Raw genomic sequence first — 16,023 nt, forward strand, 5'->3', positions numbered from 1 at the left:
TTTAGAAATCTTCAGTAAATGAATGTTTTAAAATATTTGTATAAAGACAGTATCCAAAAAATTGATAATAACTCTTTTTCAGAATATTGGTTATCTACAACTGCGCCAGCCAGGCTAAAGACCAGAGAGATAGTACTTATGCTCCCCACCAAGTCTTCCCACCTTCCCTCATTGTCTCCTCACCTCCCAAGTACTTTGTAGGAATCCACAGGACTGGCTGTCGATACATTCTCATAAAGAGTTACCCTGCTATACCACCCAGCCAGTAGCTGGAAATGCTGGTATGTTAGCAGCATCTGGGGTTAAGAGTCTGAAAAAATTATTTCTGTTAAAAACAATAACAAACCATAGAGCCATGTATCTTTCCAAGTCACAGTGTGGAAACAGAAAGTCATCTTCCTTCTCTATTTTTATTGATGATAGTGATAGAAATGCTTGTGTCTTTTGTTTTGTACATGTATATTTCAAAATATTTAATCCGGGCTCCTAATTTACTCCTTCAAATTTCTAAATTCCACCAAACTTCAAAGCAACAAAAAGAAAAAACGTCTCACCTTTTCAAAGAATTGGACAAAGCTTTTTACATGTGACTGATCTCTGGGAGAGAAGGTAATTTGTGTTAAACAACTGATTGACATTCTAGACCCCTGGGCGTTTTCCTAAGAGAAACCGTGGCAAGAACACAGCTCCCAACGCAGCTACTTTCGCCTGAAGTGGATCTAACTACACATTCCTGCAGTGACTCTGAGAAGGAAGGACGGGGAAGCGTCCCACATTACACTCTCCTGCTTCAGAAATACAGGGGGAAAAACCCCTCGCTGGCTGGTTTCTCTTTCTTGCAAACAGGGGTTTGTCCTCCTGCTGAACTTTCACCTTCCGAACTCGCCTTCTTTCATTGGACAAAGTACAGAAAGAAAGAGGAGAGACCGAGGGAGGACGGGAGAGAAGGAGAAAGGGGGTTGAAAACACCACCCTACCTCCTCCTCCTTCAACTGTCACTGATGGCAAAACACTTTCACTTTTAACTGGAGGAAACTCACATCCCTGTCTATCCTCTCCTCTTCCTTCTGTATTTTTAGCTCAGAAACCAAGCAAATAGCCATCGTATTACGATCTTCGTCCCTAGTTGCTAGCACTCTCCCTCTCGTTTTTTTTCCCCCAGTGTCTGAATGGGCCCCCCTTTGCCCCTCTTCTGAAGAATCCCCCTCCCCCATGCCCCTTGTTTTCCAGGTCTTTCTTGCCTGATTCCTCTTTTGCCAGGGACTGCTCTGGCGTGGCCCTCCTCTCTCGGGTCTGCAGGCTCTGCCTCCTTCTCCCCCATCCAGCCTGGATGCCCCTCACTCCCACCTCTCTGATCCCCTTGCCCCCAATTCCCACCTCCCCCAGCCCTGCTTTGGCAACTGCGATTTTTTTTTTTTTTTTTTTGCTGCAAGCCTTGTTGTTTACCCAGCAGGTGGATGTGACGTCAGGGACGCACAACAGCAAAAAATAACAACATCTCCCTCCGCGACGTGTTGGCCTCGCGCGCGCCTTATTTATTTATTTGTTCCGGGGGTGGGGGTGGGGGCGGGCACCAGCACCTAAGTGTCTTGGGGAAGGAGGGTGAGCAGGCTCAAGCCCGGGGGTGGTTTGTGGGCGCGTGAGGTGGAGAAGGGGCCCAGGCTGGATGCCAGGGGTGGGAGCAGGCTGGGGAAAGCCCCGGGCCCGACGCCGTCCGCGCCTCTGCGGCCGCCGCCACCACTGGCGCTAGCTGGGCTCCGGGAAGCTAGTCCGGAGCGGAGGAATCTATTGTTATTTATTGTGTGGCGGTTTCATGCTGTACTCGCGCGGCCCGGCCCTCGCCCGGGAGTGCGTGTGTGTGTGCGTGTGTGTCTGTGTGTGTGTGTGTGTATATGTGAGCGCGCGCGCGTGTGTGACCAAGTGAGTGTGTTTGCGGGGGTGCGCGCGCGGGCGGGAGTGGGCGCGCTCGGGGAAAGGCCCGAAAACACCTTAGTTTGCACCGAGAGACCATTTGCTGCGGGTGAGTTTGTATTTTTCCATTTCTGCTCCACTTTTTCCCAAGCCGCCTCCTGCCTTGTTTCCGACCACTTTAAACAACAAAAACAACAACCAAAAAAAAAAAAAAAAAAAAAAGAAAGAAAGAAAGAAAAGAAAAGAAAAAAAATATCTACTTTCCATCTCCCAGCTCCACGTGCATCTCCCCCAGCCCTCCCCAGAGGCAGCCTCTCTCTTCCCAGGGTCAGGGCCAGGCTCTGGGGTGGGTGGGGGCTGCAGTCGCCTCGGGGGTGGAGGGGTTTCCAGGGGCACTGCTCTCGGGTGTATTTCCATAAGTCAAATGGGGGGTGGGGCGGCGAAGGCAGCGGCGAGGAGGCAATCTCGCCTTCCCCGTGGCCCCTTCACGCGTTGTTCTGCACTCGCCGTGGAGAGAGAAATCGATAAGCCCAGGCGGCCTGGCGTAACTTTCAGTGTCCGTTGTTGGGGTGCCTGTCGAGTAGCTGCCGGGAGGGCGCAGGGCCCGGGGTCAGGTCCACGGCGGGAGGGGGGCGCGCTGCTGGGTGCTTCTCTAGCCCAAAGTTTGGACTTGGAGCAAACTTTTTCCCTTCGCTCAACTGCTAGTGTTTGTCCCCTCTATGCCCTGGGGCTGCTCCTTGGGCCTCAGCAGAATGACTGGGGATGTCCGCGCCCTAGGCCCCACGGCTGGGGACGTCTCTAGTGCTATGCACGCCATGTCCCGACCTCGATGGCGGGGACACTCCTCTGTCGCACCCCGGAGCCCAGAAAACTCAAACACATACCCGCGCACCCTCAGCTAGACACGTACCCCTCACGCGCTCGGCCCAGCGAACTCAGCCTCCCTGCCAGGGATCCGCGACTGCCGTGGCCAGCTCCGCGAGTGAGAGTGGGAGCAGGGTGCGCTGCGGGTAGTCGCCGCGCGCGGATTCCTCTCCACTCCATCACATGCACTTTCTGGGTGTACTCCCCTCTTAAGAACGGGGGTGGAGGGGATTTCCCAAGCCTCGATATGTCCTGAGACGTGCGCGAGTCGCCGCGTCCCTTTGGCGCTGTCCCGGCAGCCGAAGGCTCTCCGTCCGTTCCTCGTCCGCGCGCCGCCTTCTTCCCGAGCTCCCGGCGCTCCATTCGTGCCCCGCAGAGAGGATTCAGCTGAGCCAGCCTCGAGTCGGGCGGCCGTGCGCCTCGGGTGGGGACCGAGGTGGCGGCGCCGGGAGCCGAGGGGTTTGCCAGTTGCCGCGGGGTCGCGGTCATTCACTGCCTCCGCCTCCCCTCGCCCCCGCCTTCCGCCCCCCTCCTTCCCAGACGCTGCTGCGCTCGGAAACTTTGATTCCTTCTCCTTTTTGGCCCTAGGCTAGTCCCCCTCCCCACCTGTTGTGAGCTCCACCTTGGTCCCTGGAGACTGGCGGTGACACACGCGGGCGCAAGGGAGCTTCGCGCCCAGAAACAAAGTCTCATGCCCTACCCGCCCCCCCCCCCGCCCCCCGCAAGTGTTTGCTAAGAAATCGCTGCCTGCAACACCCCCCCCCCCCCGCCCTCAATCGCCCCCCATTGCCGCGCAGCTCCCGCCTCCTGTTAGAATAAGGACTAAATAAACAGTTGTAACTCCAAACCTTGCGACTGCGATCTTATCCCGATCCCACCCCTCCCCCTTTTCTCCCCCCTCCTTTTTTGTTGTTGCAACTTTGTAAGATCCCGGGTAAGGTGCTGAGACTTTGGCTCCGTCCGATTCCCTGTCTGGGGATCCTTGCAGGGAATCCCTGAGCCACATTCTCTCTTCCCTCCACGCACGCTTGTGGGTCCTTTGGGCCCGACGCCCTCTCAGCCTTGGCCCCCCAGCTTACTCATCTATCCCGCCCCACTCCATTTCCCCCAACCTGCACCGAGAAGACTTGCTGACGGTCACCCCGGTTTCTTGTCGACCGCAGAACCCGAAAGTTTGCAAGAGGAAGAGAGCGTGTGGCGAGCAAGCGGGCCAGGGCCAGGGGCAGCGGCAGCGGCGCCGGGGACCATGGTGCTGCCGGCGCCTCCTCCGCGGGCGTGAAGGCGGCGCTCCCACTCCCTCCCGGGTCTCCGCGGGTAAGTCGAGGCGGCTGCGGCCGCGGGCGGGTGCGCAGGGTCTAGGGACACCTTAGAGCTTTGGGTTGCTCCCGGGGGTTCTCTGTGCCCAAAGCCTCAGCATGGGCGGCGCGAGCGCAGCGATCTGGCGCCGGAGCCAGGAATGCGCCTGTCCTCAAGCCGGTAGGTGCTTCGAAATATTAGACTTTCTCCTTTTTCCCCCTTTTCTTTCCAAAATCCGAAAATCTAGAGATCAAAGTTTAGCGTGGAGTATAAAGTGCTCTGATAAAATATGATGACATCCCTCGCTCCCCTTCTCACCCTTCTCCCGCCCCCCCCCTCCTTTTTAACTATTAATTATTTCCAAGTCATTGTGTCCAAATACCCTTGCCGGGCTGATTACAAAGTGTATTGATTTAGTCTGGGCTCATCCTACGCGTTCGTTTTAATTCCTTTTCTTTTGCTCAACCAGAAAACCCGAAATGAAACTTATTTGTTCCTCTGTGCACCCCCTGCCCCCAGCCTTCGAGGCTTGGACAGAATAATGAAATTAATATAAACATTTCATTTGGTTGCATTTGAGCTTTTCCAGCCCACTTAGGAGGGGCTGGTGTTGCTCTCATGTCTGGTCACAGGTATTTTCCAAGTTTGGATTTCCCTTTTTGTTACTGTTCTGTAGACTGGAATGCTGGAGGGCCGTTCTGTATTCCCTCTGAAAGGAGTCTATACATTGAAACTGTCTACACTTTACCTTTAGTTGTCGTAGGCTTCAGGATTTAGGGCTTGCACAATAGCTGAATTGAAAAAACCTAAGGGATGGTTAAGAGATTTTTCTCCTGCCGAAAATATATTGAAGAATATCTCCAATTTTTTACATGTCCCTTCCCCTTGTATTTTCCACGGTGAGAATCAATTTAGGGAAATATCTTAACTAGAATTTGAAGAGAAATGATAAGAGTTCTGGTATTTTCTACCAAGTGTTATCCTGTATAACAGAGACACAGAAGTTCCTGTTATTTTCGGTTCCAGAGACAAATGTATCAAATCTTTTGAGAATTCCACTAGAGTTTTGATTCTATTAAGTGAAAAATACCCATCTCTTTGAGGCCAGGAAATTAAAATTGGGCTCACAGTTTCAGAGGTTGGGAATGAGTCCTTTCTGTCTCTGACTTTCCTGCTTGAAACATCATATAATTAAAGAGTATTAAAAATATAAAAAGGAACTCAACTAGTTACCATTAAAAGGTGTTAGCTAAAATCTTACTGCAAGGAGGGGGGAATGTTTAACATCTTGTCACTAGCTGCATCCCTCCCCCCTTTCCCCACACCCTCCTTAGACTTTGGATTAGTCATTGTATGAGAGAGAGAAAAAAAAAAAATCAGTTCTTTTTTTTTGAAAAAGTAAAGTAAACAGCCTCCAACTGCTGAACCTTGACAACCCAAATTAAGGAAGCAGGAGAGATCAAACAGAACTGCTGCTGGGTTGTTGTCAGGAGCTCTACACGAAGAACCCTGGACTATTCGATCTAGCAGCAAAGCTGTATATTGACTGATGCAGAAATGGACTATTGCAAATGCTGATCTTTGTTGTCCAAGCAAAGCCTCCCTTGGAAGGAAATATTCAACCCCTCTCCAGGCAGGATCTGAGTTCCTTATAGATGCTGAGTAGCTAAACAAGTTATTATTTTTATAATGCATTCTTATTTATGAACAAAACATACCCAAAAGGGCATTAAAAGGCTATTAAGTCTTCCAGAGGCTGTCTTGTTACCCAGAACTGTGCAGTGGAATTCTTTTTTACCAACATTAGACTCCTACACTAGAGTTAGATAACATTTTCTCACATCAAGTTTAGAAGATCTGCCTTGTCAGGGAAGCCAAGGTTTTGTATGTGAGGGTTTAAATCTGATGTGAAGCTCAAAAAAAAAAAAAAAAAAGAAAGAAAGAAAATCCTGGTGATGAAGTTTTGTGTCAGCCCACTCTTGGAATTTAAAAAGGCGAGAGGGAGCATTCTCCAGATTAGACATAACCTCTTTTTTTAGATTGACATTCAACATGACCACGTTGCTACTTTTATTCAAGTTCTCTGTAACTTGTCCTTGCTTGTTGTCTAGGAAAATTTAACTGCTTTACATTTTTAAAGGGAGTAGTAACAGTAATTACTTTAGCATTTTGTTTTCACAGGTTTATCAAAGTATAATGAAAGAAACATCAACTTTTTAGATTAACTGCCTCAAATTAAGAGGGTTGTATTGCTGGAGACATCTGAAAGATTTTGTGTTTATATTTAAATCCTGGAGTATAAACTGTGTAACACTTTTTAGGTATAGACTATACCCAAATTAAATATCATTTTAATTAAGTAGAACAAAGTGGGGAAAAGGACAAATAAGCACATAGAGAAGGATAAAAATAATTGTTGTTTAAGGATTGCATATATAATGAACAAACGTTGATCACATAGTAAGCACTTTGTGTTTTTCTAAGTCAGAGTTTCATAACCAGAGTACCCAACATGTTTCAAAGTCTGTAGCTTTTATTGGATATACCTTTTATTGTATCATTAAACAATGTGAGTTAAACATACACATGGATGCTATTAGGCAATTTTCTGCAATATGTAATGTTTTTTGAAAAGCTATAAATATTTTCTAGTTAAATCATTTGTACCAACAGTAACAAAAGTTAACTGGGTTAATATTGAGCCTGGGCATGGTTTTCTGTTACTGACTCTTTCCCTGTTTCTCTTAAGACTCTACCCCCAGCCTTGTATATTTGCATTTGTAGGCTCTATTGAAGGCTGTGTCTGTTCTCAGCAGTTGTTTAAATTAACAGAAAAATTGTGATATTTCCTCAACAAACGTATTTATACCACGGCAATGCCAACATAAAGGAAGAGAAAGGAGAATAGAACAGATGTGACAACTTCTTTTGAACCCAGCTTCCTCTTTGCAGCCAACCTTATTGTGCTGTTGATTTGGTTTTCAGGTTTTACTTAAGATGCAAACTCATTTTTAAAATGTTATCTTGTAAAGAATCTGTATCCCCAAAATGTATGTTCCATTTAGGTATTATAAAGTCTTGATTACTTTTCAGTGGGTATGCCAAGAATATTTACAGGGCATTGCAAGGGTTCTGTCTTTTAAAAATAATTTTAGGCACCCGTTAATAAAATTTAAATAGATTGCAGGCTGTCAGAAAATAGTATAAATTTTGTTTATGATTCAGTTACTTTAAGGTACTTACATTAAAGAAACTCATTTAACCCCTGACTGAAGAGCATTAAGTGGGGGAGGCAAGCCCTCCAAAGAGCTCCCACTGCCCTTTGCTCGCCCGATAATCTTAAATTACTACAATTTAATTGCAACTTCAAGGCACCGGGCATGAGCTGTTTCTCTGAGGCTGAAAAGAGGTTTCCAGAGCATAGCTAGATTTGCACAGGTGGTATTTTTGTTTTTCGAAGAAATTTTTTTGCTTAGGGCTTTTTTCTTTTTCTTTCTTATCCTGTTAGGTGTCATAGTCCCTTTATAGAATTCCTTCATAGTCATGTCATTTTTGCTAAGCCAGCAGTATTGTTGTTTTTTTTATTTTTAAGTATGTTTTTGGACTGAGTATATATGAAGGTCTCCAGCAAGTAGAGGTTTGTTTTCTAAAGAAAACAACTTTAAGAGAGGCATCTGCTGAATAGACAGGTGAACTTTATATGTGAGCCAACATAGACTTTTACCATTTGTGGGGGATTTTTTTTTTCTTAGTTGATGGTAGTCATCCCACCAGGTGATCAAACACTGAGTCTGTAACTCAGGCCAGCAAGCCAAATTAAGTTTGCAATTGGGCTGGTGTAATTTCTAGACAGTCTTTCCTGTGCCTTGTTGCACTGATCTGTGTCACTTTACCATATGTGTGCTATCCAAGGAGCCATCTTAAACTGATTTTTAAAAATCTTTCTCTTCCTTGGTGCTTGGCTGAATTAAGGTTAGAGGTACCGAAAGCTAGAACATCAGCAGGCCATGAGTTGAGACAAATTTCTGAAACAAAGGAAAACCTGGCCAAATATGGGGTGTCTTATGCATGGCACTTAATCTACCCCCCAGACTCACGTAGTTTATTTCAGTGTGCATGTGACGATGTGGTTAATGGAAATTAAGCAGATTTGGCTTGTGCTGCCAACCTAAAAATAAATGCTGTAAGGAACGTTTGATTTCAAGAAGTGCTTTGGTTTTGCATCCCATAGATAATGTTCTTGCAATAATGGCTCCAAGGCTGGTATTCTGGAAAGAGGAAGTACATTGGGGTAAAGTGCATGGCAGCCAGGGAAGACAATTAGACAGTGTTCTTTGTTTCTTTAATAAATTATTTTCATTAATTACAGGCAGTTGGTACTGAGGTACTTTTTCGGGCCTTGTTTAGGAGTCTGCTCCTATTCACAAGAAGGTTGTGCCAGAAGCTGCATCCTTTTTCTCGCACCGTTTTACCCAGTCTTGAAAATCTCTTAGCCAGATTAGCTTGAGGATGTCTCTGCAAGACTTGTTTTTCTTTTTGAAATCCCCTGACGCCCGTTTTTAATACATGCCCTGCCTTGTGCACAACAGGTGTTTGGTAGTGATTTTTATGGGACTGAAAGTGAGAAAAACATTTCCTACCTAGCCAGCCACTGAGAGAACGGGCTGCCTGGAAGAAAGAATCTGGAACTTGAATAAGCATACATGGGTTTTTCTGTATTACCATCTGCAAGGTCTTTGCTTTTAAAAAAGTGGGGGAGGGGCTCAATTTGGTGCCTCAGTATTTGCCGTTAGGTTGTAGTAATTTAAAATTACTGGGAGAGTGCAAAGGGCAGTGGAGGCTTTTTAGTGGCTTCATCTTAATGCTTGAAGCTGTAGACTCATGGGGTTAAATAGTTTCTTCAATCAGAGTACTTAAAGTAGCTAAATCATAAACAAAATTTATATTAGATCCTGACAACTAATAATCTATTTAAATTACATTAAAGTATCTGGCCAGAAATTTAATTAAAGTCAGAAGTAGTGTCAAACCTTTAAATGTCTTGACAGGTCTACTCAGTTGGAACAGATATCACGAAATATTTACATATGTCTGGTGTGTTCCAGAACATCTCGGCAGGCCCTGTGCAAAGCTAATTGTACTTTGTTTCCAAATGACAATATTAATAAAATAGATACATTTTTTTAAATAAAGGGGCATGAACATATATAAAGTTGTGTTCAAGTATTCTGTTTTATTATTTAGTTATCTCTACTCAGGACCCCTCTGTGATGGCTTTATTTCCTCCAACTGCTGCTAATTCAGACAAAAAGCTGAAATGGAGGAGTCGCTGATTAGAAAGCTCATGTCATTTTGTTTTTTATTTCAAGAATTTGGAGATCTCAGAGGTTAGCATGTTAGAGGACAGTTTACTAAGGGGAGAAGAATGGACCTGAACTTGGTATTATTGAATTCCTGTTCATGTGAAATAGGAGACATTCACTTAGGATGGGACAAAGATGTTTTTCCAAGTTGTATTTTTGGATGCAGATTTATTTATTAATAGTAATTCAGGTGGACATTCACAGTTGGCCAGATTCTCTTTGCTTCCAGGTTCTCTGGTTTTAGCTGATTTTGTCATCGACTTTATCAGCTAGTACACTGAATAGCAGTCTTAGCATCAACTCAAAAGCAGAATTTCTGAGGTTTCTTTTTCTCCCTCCTGGCTCTGCAGTTGAATCATAATGTGACTTTTCGTGCTCCTGGTTCCCTGTCTGCGAATTAGGGGAGTATTTTAGGTATGTTCTTTGAGCTTAGAGACCTAAGGACACTGAGGCTGTGTGGTGTTCTTCAGACTTTGGAAGGTGTTCTTCGTGCTCCCAGGAAGTAACCGCAGCTCCTAGGGGAACGGAGTGATGTGAGTTTTACATGAGTTTTTTCTGTCCCAGAGCCTCTCCCTTTAGCTGGTGGTACCCTGTCAGAGGAGCTGGAGGCTTCTCTCCTGAGGACAGGTGAGCACAAGAGATGGAGGTGGTAACTCATATATGAAGTGGTAGAGGGTTGCTGTTGGTCCAAGTTCAGCATGTTTCAAAGTGAAGTTCCTTGTTCACCTGCTTCCAGACATTGTGTGTGTCTATACATGTATATGTGTTAGGGGAGTTTTATTAAAATACAGATCCTTCAGTCAGAATTTTTACTGACTGATGTGCAAATGTGCATTTTTCACAAACCTCTCCTGGAGTAATTCTAATGCACACTAAACAGAGGCCCATGGACCAAGTAATTTCCACTCCTAAAGACTGTGAAAGTGAAATCTTTATCTTCATGTAGATTTTACCAACTAATGTTTTGTTTTTATCTTGAGACCTGCATTCTTTTTAATGTGTTTGGATTTCTATTAAGAGTCAAAGCCGGTGGTTTTTAAGTATGCATGAGGATTGGAATCACAGCAGAGCTGTCATTCCAAACACAGACGTAGTCACAGCGCGCCTGGATGTGCCATATTGGGAGTGGTGCCAGCTTTTGCATTTTTGAAATGCTCCCTGTATGATTCTGAGGCCCACCAACATGGGAGAACTGGACTCCTCAATGATCAGTATTGGAGGAAAGCTTACAACTCTCCTTAAGGGTTTAACTTGACTGTTTGGACTTCAGGAAACTTAAGAAAGGAATACGAGTTCCCTTCTCAGAGTCTAGCACCAAAAGAAACATCAGATACTTAGAGAAATAGAGGCAAAACAAGAGCCTCACAGTTCAGCTGAGTGGTAGGAACAATGTGGAACATCAGTCGTTTTCACTACCAGACATTTCTTTTCAAGTTATGCCTTGCTTGCATCCATGTTTCCAATGGGCGTTGTCATGTTGTAGCTACCAATTAGTGTCAAATCGCTTGCTGTAATTTTTTTCTCTGCGTATTTTGTCTTAATTTAAAAATCTGAACTGTTTACCCACTAGATTAATTCTGCTGGCATAAGTATGTTGATTTCCCTAGGCATCTTGGGAAATTCTCTCAATGTATGTGATAGGGCCCGCAGGAATATTGATGGAAGTAACCTCGCCAAGAGTGCCACACAAATAAAGCAAGCAGAATCCTAAGATGAATGCATCCTCCAAGATTATGAGATAAAGGAAGATAAAATGCTAAGGAGGCTTGTTTAAATATTCAGGGCTTCAGCTAAAGATCTCTCCAGTAAGATCAAAAGAGTTATTTAAATAAAAGTTGTATAGAGATTTTTCATCTGTATTAGTAATGTGTCTTTTGAAGTTACCCAGCAACAAAGTGTTGGTCCAAAATGTCCTCACCTAAAAAAAAAAAAAAATTCCATTTGACTTTGGGTGTGGCTTGATTTTAATAGATACAAAAAAGTTGGCAATTGTTTTTACGTTTAGAACTTCGCAGTTGCTTTGACTCTGGGTTTGTGTGGCATTTGAAATATTCCTGTAATACAAAGTTCTTTTATTTCTGTTCAGACCCTGAAGGGCTTAAAAAACAATCTCTGATGGGCCAAGTTTTCAATCTAGAGTGTCTCTAACCATGAATAGAGGATTTCTATGAAAAGATGAAAAATGGGACTGGTTGAAAAAAATAGGTGCGTCGTTGAGGCTACAAGGTCTTACTATTGTGGCTACCAGTGAGTGAAATCTACAGCATGATGTTAAATCCCTGCACCTTATTTATTGAAAGGATGTTTATCATTTCTTTAAGAAAGTTAAGTAATTAGCTGATTTGTCGTAAGGGAATCAATGACAGACCCTTTTTAATGATGTATTATAGAAATTTTCTAATAGAAAGTTTGCTACGTTTAATTATTTGGAAGGAAGCTAGTTGAATCTTGAAAAGGGGGGTGGCCAGAGGTCGGGTGAGGCCTCTTGAGAGAATATCACTGTCCATGTGCAGCTGCCAATAATTATCGAGAAGGTAGTCTATTAAAATGGAAAATGGTTCAGCCTTGGATGGGCTTCATCAGGCATGTTGTTGCAGACCTGCTGTTTTGCCTGCCTTCTCTGGGCTTAGGAAGGGTTCAGTCACTTCAGTGTATTCATCTTATTTTCTAAATCATGGCTTTTGTTGCAGTATGATGCCTGTTGACAGTAAACGCACTGTAGTAACTTGGGTAAAGCTTACAACAAATTCTTATACTTGTAGGAGCAAGTCATCCTGCCCGCTGACTGGGGGTGCTTCTCCCTTTTGTGTCCTTAAGGCAGTGGTAGCACAGGGCTTAAATGTTTGGGGATGGGGATGGCAATGTGGATAGGGTGGGGGGATCAACTCCCCATCTGACAAAAATTTACCTCAGACCCTTGTGTTCCCAAATCATATGTGAGATGTGATGCTAGCTTACTCTTTCTATGCATGTATTTGTATCAACTCAAAATTTAAAAGATATTTAGAGATGTCATTTCTGTGTGTGTGTATATATATATATATATATATAGTTTTTTTTTTTTTCTTAATTAAGAAGCAGGACAGTGGCTTTTGCTGGCTACAGAGATCATCTCTGTGTCAGAGAGTACTTCCCCATGGCAGAGCACCTAGGTGGGAGACTTCTTTACAGTAGTTGTAAGCGCTTTTAAAAATGGTACAAATGGATTTTATATTGGGGGTGTAGTATTATAACAAGTACCCTGATTGTGGAATAAAATACAGTGCCTTGGCTTCAAGCACTTTGATCTTTGAGTTGAGAGCAACTTTTGAGGAAAGCAGTCTGGCAGATATTTACAAAGCGATTTCTCTTAAAACTATATGCTTACAGATTTCAATTTTTGTTTTGAAATGTGTAAGACACCAAAAAGATGTCATTCAGAAACTAATTCAGTGGGCTCCCATGTACCTGCAGCTCAGCTTCAAAAAGAACATATTTCTGATCCTGGTTGGAAAGGTTCCTGGCATGTTCTTATTCTTCTGTCCTTCGCCCCTGGAGGTGAGCTCTGCTCTCAGTTAACTTTCTCTGTACCATGGCTTTTGTTATACTTTTAATACATAGGCATGTATTCCCCCCAATAGAGGGTTTTCTTTTGCATATTCAAGTTACGCATTGACAGTATTCTCCTATATGTGTTCTTTGGTAAGTTGATTTTTTTTTGTTTAACATTGGTAAAATTTATCCATGTGAATACAGGTGGCTGTAGTTTATTCATTTTTCCATGTGAACATTTTAAAGTGCTAAGTGTTAATTTAAGGCAAGCTTTTTACGCGTGAATTTAAAGCCCAGCAGCATTCTGTAGTCCCATACACTGAAAACGTAGGGTGGATTTGAAACTATCAGTCTTGGTCCTGTCTTCATAATGTGTTCATTTGCCAGTGATTTTTTTGTTTTTGTTGTTGCTATTTATTTGTTTGTTTTGTGGGTAAAGGGAAACATTTTAAAGGCAAACATTACCAGAGAATTTGATTTTAAAAAAATTATGTATCAAGTGGCTGATCTCTTATATGTGAGTAGGGGGAGAGGGGAAAAGCAGATGAAGGAGAGCCATTTTCTCCTCCTTATTTTAAAGACTTGGCTTAGAACTTCACAGTTACATACACAGGGTAGCAAGTTAAAAAGTGGTGTTTAATTAACAGCTACTTTATACTTCTGTATCCTTGTTATGTATGATACAGGCACCTTGTTCTTCAGTGTAGAGAGTGATTTCTGCATATTTTCAAGGACTGGCATCTTTAATGGTATGAAAGCCACACAAATAAAGATATACTCAGATGAAAATTGGAACATGTTTTTAAAATAGTGTGTGTCTTCTTTCAGCTCTGTTATCAAACTTGCTGCCTAAGCCGGAGCTGGTTCTCTGTGATTATGCTAATGACCAAAAGAATCGATGATGTGGAACTAGATGAAATCAGTGGTATAATCAGAGAGAGTTATCAGGTTTTTTTGTCATTAAATATTAGTGATAAATAATATACTGTTCAGTTTGAGCAGAGAGAACATATTTAATTTTGATGTGTACAGAGTATCGATTTAGTTAGGTTCATGGCTGAGTAAAAGGATGATCTTTTGTAATTTCAGAGGAAAGATAAAAGGCGTTTGTGTTAGTGTGGCTGACTGACTCAGGCCATAGAAATGTTTACCTTGACCAGCCAGGGAAGGGTGGAAAACTTTTTTTTTTCCTCCTAGGCAACTTGGATATTTGTACTGACATTTTATTAGGAATATCAGATACTCAGTAAATAGCATAAATGACTGGGGATGTTAAACAAAATGAGTGTAAAGGTAGATAGTGTTTCCCTCAGGAATGGAGAAAAATATAACAAAGGGGGAATGTTTGGACAACGCTCTTTTTAAAAGACGGGTGTGTGTTATACGGGGCCCATTAGAGCCAGTGTTGTCCATTAAACAATGGCTTTAATTTAATTTAATTTTTTTTTTTTTTTTAGTTTCTCATGACAAATAACGTTATACTTGGTAACGGTTTATTTAAGGAGAAGTCATCCTTATAACTTAGCATCTTTTTCCAGGTTCCTGAAATCTTAGGGAAAAACCTAGGCGCTGCTTCCTTTGTTGGAAGTTTCTAACGCACTTATGCCTAAAACACACGATTCTCTGGATAGAGTCAGCAGTCCTTTTACTACTGTATCGCAGTACCAAGTGATAAGAGAGAAAATGAAAGAGTAGTTAGCTATGTTTTATAGGATGTAAGGAAAGGGGGATGGAAGTCTATAAAAGAAGGCAATCAGATCAAAGGCTAACCATAATGTTATTTTTTTTAAATTGCAGTGTAAAAATGGATCTCTTGATAGCAGAGACCTGCCCCCCGCCGCCCCCGCCCCACTCTGTCTTGGCCAGCTATGTTCTGCCATTTTTCTCTCTGCCGGCCTGTCCATCCATGGTTGGTTCTCACCAGCTATACCATCTGCTTTTCCAGTGGTGGCCTTGGTGGAAAACCAGGCCAATTGGGTCAACTTTTGTGATCTGGCAGAAATCCACTGGGAGTGTAGATCAGGCCAGGCTCTTTTTTATTTGTGTCCAAAGCCAAGATTTCAACTTGGTGAAAGGCTGTGGAATTTATTTCTCAAAGCGCTGCTCAGACTCTTCTTTTTTCCCTTCAACTGCCTCCTTGGGCTGAGATGATTGCTTAATGCTCTTAATTATGCTGGATCCCTTTTCTATTTTTGAACACCTGTGCATAATTCAGATCATGGGTGGTCACAGAGCCTGGCTCACTGCACAGCTTTGCCTTCAGAATGGGGAAATCCAAGAAGTCTGACCAAGGACTCTGTGTTAGAGGGCTGAGTAGAGGCTTAAAAGGATGGAATGTTTCTCTTGAACTTCCATTGTGCCATGTGAAAGAACCTGAGTCATTGGGTTGGGGAGAGTCTTAGGATGAATACCTCAGAAACCGTGTTTTTAGAAATAAACTCTTTCATTGCTTGTGGGAATGCAAAATAGTACAGTCACTTTGGAACACAATTTGTTGGATTCTTATAAAACTAAACTTACTCTATGATCCAGCAGTCACAGTCCTTAATATTTTCTTGGAGCAATTTAAAAACTTAAAAATCTGTGGGCAAATCTTTGTAGCAGTTTTGTTCATAATTGCCAAAACTTGGAAGCCACCAAGATGTCCTTCAGTACGTGAATGGATAAATAATAACTATAGTATATTCAGACAATGGAATATTATTCAGCACTAAAAAGAAATGAACTGGTAAGCCACAAAAAGATGTGAAAGAATCTTAAATGTATATTACTAAGTGAAATATATGTGTGTGTGAGTGCTCAGTTGCTTCAGTCCTTTCTGACTCTCTGTGACCCTGTGGACTGTAGTCTGTCAGGCTGTTCTCTCCTTGGAATTCTCCAGGCAAGAATACTGGAGTGGGTTGCCATGCTCTCCTCCAGGGGATCTTCCCGACTCAGGGATTGAACCCGTGTCTCGTGCATTGCAGGCAGATTTTTACCCACTGAGCCACCTGGGATAAGCCAGTTTGAAAAGGCTGTATACCATGTGATAGCAGCTACATGACATTCTGAAAAAGGC

General features: G+C 43.2%; 1 protein-coding gene and 1 long non-coding RNA gene across 3 annotated transcripts in view; one reads left to right on the plus strand and one right to left on the minus strand.

Moving 5' to 3' along the window:
* Positions 1–1,514: 1,514 nt before the first annotated feature.
* Positions 1,515–3,475, minus strand: LOC109576084 (uncharacterized). Its single transcript, XR_011563124.1, has 2 exons — positions 2,822–3,475; positions 1,515–2,087 (listed from the first exon to the last, which is right to left on the minus strand). It is a non-coding gene; the product is annotated as an uncharacterized lncRNA (long non-coding RNA).
* A 756-nt stretch (positions 3,476–4,231) lies between these two features.
* The window catches only part of FOXP1 (forkhead box P1), a 625,482-nt gene continuing 613,690 nt past the window's right edge, over positions 4,232–16,023 (plus strand). Inside the window, exon 1 of one of the 2 annotated variants that reach the window (XM_070777108.1) lies at positions 4,232–4,251. The gene's annotated coding sequence lies outside the window, so the exon portion shown is untranslated. The remainder of the gene's footprint in view (positions 4,252–16,023) is intronic. The other variant, XM_070777107.1, reaches the window with a different exon arrangement.

Source organism: Bos indicus, chromosome 22 (assembly GCF_029378745.1).
Source record: "Bos indicus isolate NIAB-ARS_2022 breed Sahiwal x Tharparkar chromosome 22, NIAB-ARS_B.indTharparkar_mat_pri_1.0, whole genome shotgun sequence".
Taxonomy (NCBI): Eukaryota; Metazoa; Chordata; class Mammalia; order Artiodactyla; family Bovidae; genus Bos; species Bos indicus.